Raw genomic sequence first — 7,761 nt, 5'->3', positions numbered from 1 at the left:
TCAGGGAACATTCACAGGTACCCGATTTGGGGCCAGTGACACCCACCAAAGGCAATGTGTTGACCTCTATTTTTCTCATATGGTGTCAAAGGGGAAAGGCTCTTTAATCCTGTCCTCTGTGTTTCCACAGAACGTTTGACAGAATGAGCTACATGCCTCCTGCACAGTTTTGAACTTCCTTGTCAAGGCCCAGGAGTCTAGCTCTCTGGGGTTTCACTTGGTAGGTGAAAACTCATGTGTTGAGCGAAGGCCTTTCTGGATCTATGATGACAACAGGTATCTGAGGACGTTGACTGACTTGAACAGATGCGATCTGAGGTCCAGATATGAGGTCCTCGTGAGACCCATGAGGATTTCAGAGCCTGCCTTGCACTCTTCCCTCTTCAGAGAGGATGAGAACTGTGCAGTATGGCATCACATTGTGAGATTTTTCGAAAAAGGCCTCATAACAGTACCCATACTTTGTTTGATACAATCTTACTTGCTTTCTATTTTCAAAGAGATAGAAATGATTCCAAGTGATAGGGAGACAACCTTTACTATAGGAGTAGGCACATATATCAGGTAGAGATGACTGTTGGTGCAAATGACGTACTCAAAAAATATGTAAGAACTGATGAATTCGAACGTGCTGCTCATTCCTAGTCTCCGGCGATGTACCCTTGCACATATTTGGTAAAGTGTCAGGAGGGGAGGTTAGGGCTCATGCCAGTAGTCCCAAGAATATTGGAGGACAAGGACTGCCATCGCACTTTACCCAAAGTTGTGTAAAGGCTGACGTATAACTAATAATTAAAGGATCATTCAATTTATATAGAGTGAAAATTGAAATGGTCTTTCCTATTGGAGGCTGGGTAAATTCTAGATAATAATGGCTAGGTGAGAAGCCAGGGCACCTGTTGGAGACATTCCCTAGTTTTATTGGTGTTCATCATTTATGTCTTAGCTCCCAAAATCTTCCAGAGCATGTTGTGTTTACCTTTCTCTCTCTCGCATGGAAACCATCTCAGTTGATCCATCATGAGAAATGACAATTGGGCTTTGCTTTCTGTTATTTGTTGTTGTTGTTTCTGTTTTCCTCCTGGGTACATTCATCCTCTTATTGCCGTTCTCACACAAATGCAAATCATCTATTCTAACAAAATTTGCGTGTTACCCAAGATCTATGAAAACAACTATTCCTTTATGAAACAAGAAAAGATATTTCTAAAGAACATGTTGCTAGCTGGTAGACCTACAATCCTGATAATGAATCAGATGCGCTAACTCTTCAATGAAACAAGAAAGAACCACACACTGAATCTTCTTAACATCCTCATGATGAACACAATTAATTCAGAACTGACACACACATATATGTATATATATATATATCTTACTACTAACAGACTTTTACGAAGCTGTAGCATAGGACTCTTGGTAACACTTGCTGGATACACAATTTCTAAAGCCATGGTTGAAGCTTGAATATCCAATCAAGGACATCATGTAATCTCAGATGTGTAGTACAACATACTCGATAAAAAGCAACCCAGTGTATTTAACCACGGGCGAGTCAGTTAGTGCGTAGAAAACATCTTCTTTTCATCAGATTTAACCTGAAGCATGGTAGATGATTCCAACGCTCTTCCAAGTGGAAGACTTGAGTTCTATGAATAGAGACATGGTAACATACATGTAGACAAAAAGGTACCTTTGGATTCCCCTCTCTTCCAAGATGAGGTTGCATGGCAGGGAAGAAATCTAAAGTCAATTATGGAACACTCTGTTGAATAAACAAGGAGAGAATTCCATGCACAGAGGACAAATTTCAATGACACCCTGAAATCTCGAAGATACCATTGGGCTTACTGACTTTCACCTCTGTGCAACTTGGTCGTTTTGACTTTGAGAAAGGAGGAGTTAAGAATGACCATACTGCAATGCTATACTCACTGCTTCTTCTTTGCTTTGTCCAACTTCCTCGCTGCCCACTGAGAGGCGTCCACACTGTGCCTGCTGGCACTGGCAAAGATGCTCTCACAGACAGCTTCTGAGGAAGTCATCAGAAGAAGAGAAATCCTTGCCACAGTGGCTAAAATCTGAGGGGATTGGAAGGGAGGAAATGAATTCAATAGTTGGTTCTGGGAAAGACTGAAGTGCTGGCAGACTTGAAGGTCGGGTCACTTTAGAAAGTCAAGGTTGCCTAGACGCATTTCATTTTCTGATAACCTTCATACTTATTATGTTGCAGGCTAAAACTTGGAGAGGTGCTTCCCTTCTGGCAGGACAGGTAAGTGACGCTGCTTCCCATTGTGTCTTTTGTTTGTAGACAGGCTGCATTCTCGCCTGACTAAATATTTACCTACTGTGTACCACAAGAGATGAGATTTATTTAACATCCCTCTCATGGCTAAACAACCTAGGCTTCATCTTGCCTATTGATGGTGGAACACTTGCTATGGCCCTGGCATTGTAGGGGACTTAGCTAGGTAGACCAAACCCAAGCAAGTGACAAGGATACTAACTAATACCATTAGTATTTTGAGGTGCATTTGGAAAACCAACAGTTGGGTGAAGTTATTGGAATATTTGACTTTCTTTTGAAGCTACCATTGAAGCTTCCAATTCTAAATAATATATCCAGAAGTACTAAGAAAAGCCTTCTCCCAGCTCCTTCCCTTATCGACGTTCAAGCTCAAAGAATTAAACTTTTATTTCTGCCCTGACAGGTGTGGAACCCAAAGGAAGATGATAGGGTGTTAGGAGTCTAGACCCCTAGAGCACAGAACAATAACCCTCACAAATTTCATCTATCATTGATCCTCTGGCGTGGATACTAAGAGAGCAACCCATGCGTTTTCACTTCCTTGTAAGTAGCATGGAAACATGCAATCTTGCCCTCTAAAATTCAGGTGAATTGCCATAAAGTTTTCAAAAACCCAAACAGAGCTGACAATGAACCATAATTATTCTTTTTATAAATGATTATGGATTATGTTGAGCCAGAAATCTAGTTGTCCATTGTCAGAACAAAACAAAACAAAACTAAGAATATTTTTGGTATTAAATGCAATGCCTTCCTTCATCTTGGAACCTGGGTGGTGTTGAGTTCATTTGAAGAAACATGACATCAGAGGTGATAAGAAGAGAAGGTTCAGGAATCAGGCACACAGAACCCAACTCCTGTCCCTGTCAATGTCCTGTGGGATACCTGGTGATGTATATGGACCAAAATATAGCTTGGCCTGTGTGTTGCTTTTTGTTGTCCAAGGAAATATGGAAGGAGCTGGTGGTCATGGGACATACATCACAAAATCCTCCAGAGCATTGACAATTGCAGGACAACTGGAAGGCTCAATACTGTGCACTGTAAGATGGAGAGGAACATACATGGAAGACAGGGAACCTGAGGAGGAATTGTAAAGGCGGGTTAACATGACGAGCATAGAATCAAAACCGCAAATTAGGATGTTGAAAAATCTTATCTAGATAGGAAAAAAAGTCATTTTGCTTTCTTGAATGTTTTCTCTATTCTTACCAAATCTTTGTTGTAAAGATTAAATACATAAATTCAAGGAACATTCACAGGTACCCGATTTGGGGCCAGTGACACCCACCAAAGGCAATGTGTTGACCTCTATTTTTCTCATATGGTGTCAAAGGGGAAAGGCTCTTTAATCCTGTCCTCTGTGTTTCCCCAGAACCTTTGACAGAATGAGCTACATGCCTCCTGCACAGTTTTGAACTTCCTTGTCAAGGCCCAGGAGTCTAGCTCTCTGGGATTTCACTTGGTAGGTGAAAACTCATGTGTTGAGCGAAGGCCTTTCTGGATCTATGATGACAACAGGTCTCTGAGGACGTTGACTGACTTGAACAGATGCGATCTGAGGTCCAGATATGAGGTCCTCGTGAGACCCATGAGGAGTTCAGAGCCTGCCTTGCACTCTTCCCTCTTCAGAGAGGATGAGAACTGTGCAGTATGGCATCAGATTCTGAGATTTTTCGAAAAAGGCCTCATAACAATACCCATACTTGGTTTGATACAATCTTCATTGCTTTCTATTTTCAAAGAGATAGAAATGATTCCAAGTGATAGGGAGACAACCTTTACTATAGGAGTAGGCACATATATCAGGTAGAGATGACTGTAGGTGCAAATGACGTACTCAAAAAATATGTAAGAACTGATGAATTAGAACGTGCTGCTCATTCCTAGTCTCCGGCGATGTACCCTTGCACATATGTGGTAAAGTTTCAGGCTGGGAGGTTAGGGCTCATGCCAGTAGTCCCAAGAATATTGGAGGACAATGACTGCCCTCGCACTTTTCCCAAAGTTGTGTAAAGGCTGACGTATAACTAATAATTAAAGGATCATTCAATTTATATAGAGGGAAAATTGAAATGGTCTTTCCTGTTAGAGGCTGGGTAAATTCTAGATAATAATGGCTAGGTGAGAAACCAGGGCACCTGTTTGAGACATTCCCTAGTTTTATTGGTGTTCATCATTTATGTCTTAGCTGCCAAAATCTTCCAGAGCATGTTGTGTTTACCTATCTCTTTCTCGCATGGAAACCATCTCAGTTGATCCATCATGAGAAATGACAATTGGGCTTTGCTTTCTGTTACTTGTTGTTGTTGTTTTTCTTTTCCTCCTGGGTACATTCATCCTCTTATTGCCGCTCTCACACAGATGCAAATCATCTATTCTAACAAAATTTGGGTGTTACCCAAGATCTATGAAAACAACTATTCCTTTATGAAACAAGGAAAGATATTTCTAAAGAACATGTTGCTAGCTGGTAGACCCACAATCCTGATAATGGATCAGATGCGCTAACTCTTCAATGAAACAAGAAAGAACCACACACTGAATCTTCTTAACTTCCTCTTGATGAACACAATTAATTCAGAACTGACACACACATATATGTATATATATATCTATCTATATATATATATATATATATATATATATATATATATATATCTTACTACTAACAGACTTTTAGGAAGCTGTAGCATAGGACTCTTGGTAACACTTGCTGGATACACAATATCTAAAGCCATGTTTGAAGCTTGAATATCCAATCAAGGACATCATGTAATCTCAGATGTGTAGTACAACATACTCGATAAAAAGCAACCCATGTGTATTTGACCACGGGCTAGTCAGTTAGTGCGTAGAAAACATCTTCTTTTCATCAGATTTAACCTGAAGCATGGTAGATGATTCCAACGCTCTTCCAAGTGGAAGACTTGAGTTTTTATGAATCGAGACATGGTAACATACATGTAGACAAAAAGGTACCTTTGGATTCCCCTCTCTTCCAAGATGAGGTTGCATGGCAGGGAAGAAATCTAAAGTCAATTATGGAACACTCTGTTGGATAAACAAGGAGAGAATTCCATGCACAGAGGACAAATTTCAATGACACCCTGAAATCTCAAAGATACCATTGGGCTTACTGACTTTCACCTCTGTGCAACTTGGTCGTTTTGACTTTGAGAAAGGAGGAGTTAAGAATGACCATACTGCAATGCTATACTCACTGCTTCTTCTTTGCTTTGTCCAACTTCCTCGCTGCCCACTGAGAGGCGTCCATACTGTGCCTGCTGGCACTGGCAAAGATGCTCTCACAGACAGCTTCTGAGGAAGTCATCAGAAGAAGAGAAATCCTTGCCACAGTGGCTAAAATCTGAGGGGATTTGAAGGGAGGAAATTAATTCAATAGTTGGTTCTGGGAAAGACTGAACTGCTGGCAGACTTGAGGGTCGGGACACTTTAGAAAGTCAAGGTTGCCTAGACGCATTTCATTTTCTGATAACCTTCATACTTATTATGTTGCAGGCTAAAACTTAGAGAGGTGCTTCCCTTCTGGCAGGACAGGTAAGTGACGCTGCTTCCCATTGTGTCTTTTGTTTGTAGACAGGCTGCATTCTCGCCTGACGAAATATTTACCTACTGTGTACCACAAGAGATGAGATTTATTTAACGTCCCTCTCATGGCTAAACAACCTAGGCTTCATCTTGCCTATTGATGGTGGAACACTTGCTATGGCCCTGGCATTGTAGGGGACTTAGCTAGGTAGACCAAACCCAAGCAAGTGACAAGGATACTAACTAATACCATTAGTATTTTGAGGTGCATTTGGAAAACCAACAGTTGGGTGAAGTTATTGGCATATTTGACTTTCTTTTGAAGCTACCATTGAAGCTTCCAATTCTAAATAATATATCCAGAAGTATTAAGAAAAGCCTTCTCCCAGCTCCTTCCCTTATCGACATTCAAGCTCAAAGAATTAAACTTTTATTTCTGCCCTGACAGGTGTGGAACCCAAAGGAAGATGATAGGGTGTTAGGAGTCTAGACCCCTAGAGCACAGAACAATAACCCTCACAAATTTCATCTATCATTGATCCTCTGGCGTGGATACTAAGAGAGCAACCCATGCGTTTTCACTTCCTTGTAAGTAGAATGGAAACATGCAATCTTGCCCTCTAAAATTCAGGTGAATTGCCATAAAGTTTTCAAAAACCCAAACAGAGCTGACAATGAACCATATTTATTCTTTTTATAAATGATTATGGATTATGTTGAGCCAGAAATCTAGTTGTCCATTGTCAGAACAAAACTAAGAATATTTTTGGTATTAAATGCAATGCCTTCCTTCATCTTGGAACCTGGGTGGTGTTGAGTTCATTTGAAGAAACATGACATGAGAGGTGATAAGAAGAGAAGGTTCAGGAATCAGGCACACAGAACCCAACTCCTGTCCCTGTCAATGTCCTGTGGGATACCTGGTGATGTATATGGACCAAAATATAGCTTGGCCTGTGTGTTGCTTTTTGTTGTCCAAGGAAATATGGAAGGAGCTGGTGGTCATGGGACATACATCACAAAATCCTCCAGAGCATTGACAATTGCAGGACAACTGGAAGGCTCAATACTGTGCACTGTAAGATGGAGAGGAACATACATGGAAGACAGGGAACCTGAGGAGGAAGTGTAAAGGCAACTAACAAGACGAGCATTGAATCAAAACCGCAAATTAGGATGTTGAAAAATCTTATCTAGATAGGAACAAAGTCATTTTGCTTTCTTGAATGTTTTCTCTATTCTTACCAAATCTTTGTTGTAAAGATTAAATACATAAATTCAAGGAACATTCACAGGTACCCGATTTGGGGCCAGTGACACCCACCAAAGGCAATGTGTTGACCTCTATTTTTCTCATATGGTGTCAAAGGGGAAAGGCTCTTTAATCCTGTCCTCTGTGTTTCCCCAAAACCTTTGACAGAATGAGCTACATGCCTCCTGCACAGTTTTGAACTTCCTTGTCAAGGCCCAGGAGTCTAGCTCTCTGGGATTTCACTTGGTAGGTGAAAACTCATGTGTTGAGCGAAGGCCTTTCTGGATCTATGATGACAACAGGTCTCTGAGGACGTTGACTGACTTGAACAGATGCGATCTGAGGTCCAGATATGAGGTCCTCGTGAGACCCATGAGGAGTTCAGAGCCTGCCTTGCACTCTTCCCTCTTCAGAGAGGATGAGAACTGTGCAGTATGGCATCAGATTCTGAGATTTTTCGAAAAAAGCCTCATAACAATACCCATACTTGGTTTGATACAATCTTCATTGCTTTCTATTTTCAAAGAGATAGAAATGATTCCAAGTGATAGGGAGACAACCTTTACTATAGGAGTAGGCACATATATCAGGTAGAGATGACTGTAGGTGCAAATGACGTACTCAAAAAATATGTAAGAACTGATGAATT

The 7,761-nt window shown here is 40.9% G+C and overlaps 3 non-coding genes across 3 annotated transcripts; all 3 read left to right on the top strand.

Moving 5' to 3' along the window:
* The first annotated feature begins 257 nt into the window (after positions 1–257).
* On the top strand, positions 258–322 carry LOC132647751 (small nucleolar RNA SNORD109A). Its single transcript, XR_009586094.1, has one exon. It is a non-coding gene; the product is annotated as a small nucleolar RNA SNORD109A (small nucleolar RNA).
* Positions 323–3,810: 3,488 nt separating this feature from the next.
* LOC132647866 (small nucleolar RNA SNORD109A) lies at positions 3,811–3,875 on the top strand. Its single transcript, XR_009586206.1, has one exon. It is a non-coding gene; the product is annotated as a small nucleolar RNA SNORD109A (small nucleolar RNA).
* A 3,520-nt stretch (positions 3,876–7,395) lies between these two features.
* LOC132647865 (small nucleolar RNA SNORD109A) lies at positions 7,396–7,460 on the top strand. Its single transcript, XR_009586205.1, has one exon. It is a non-coding gene; the product is annotated as a small nucleolar RNA SNORD109A (small nucleolar RNA).
* Positions 7,461–7,761: the final 301 nt, after the last annotated feature.

This window comes from Meriones unguiculatus, chromosome 14 (assembly GCF_030254825.1).
Source record: "Meriones unguiculatus strain TT.TT164.6M chromosome 14, Bangor_MerUng_6.1, whole genome shotgun sequence".
Classification (NCBI taxonomy): domain Eukaryota; kingdom Metazoa; phylum Chordata; class Mammalia; order Rodentia; family Muridae; genus Meriones; species Meriones unguiculatus.
The sequence above is the reverse complement of the archived record's forward strand: the minus strand, read 5'-3'. Positions and strand labels throughout refer to the sequence as shown.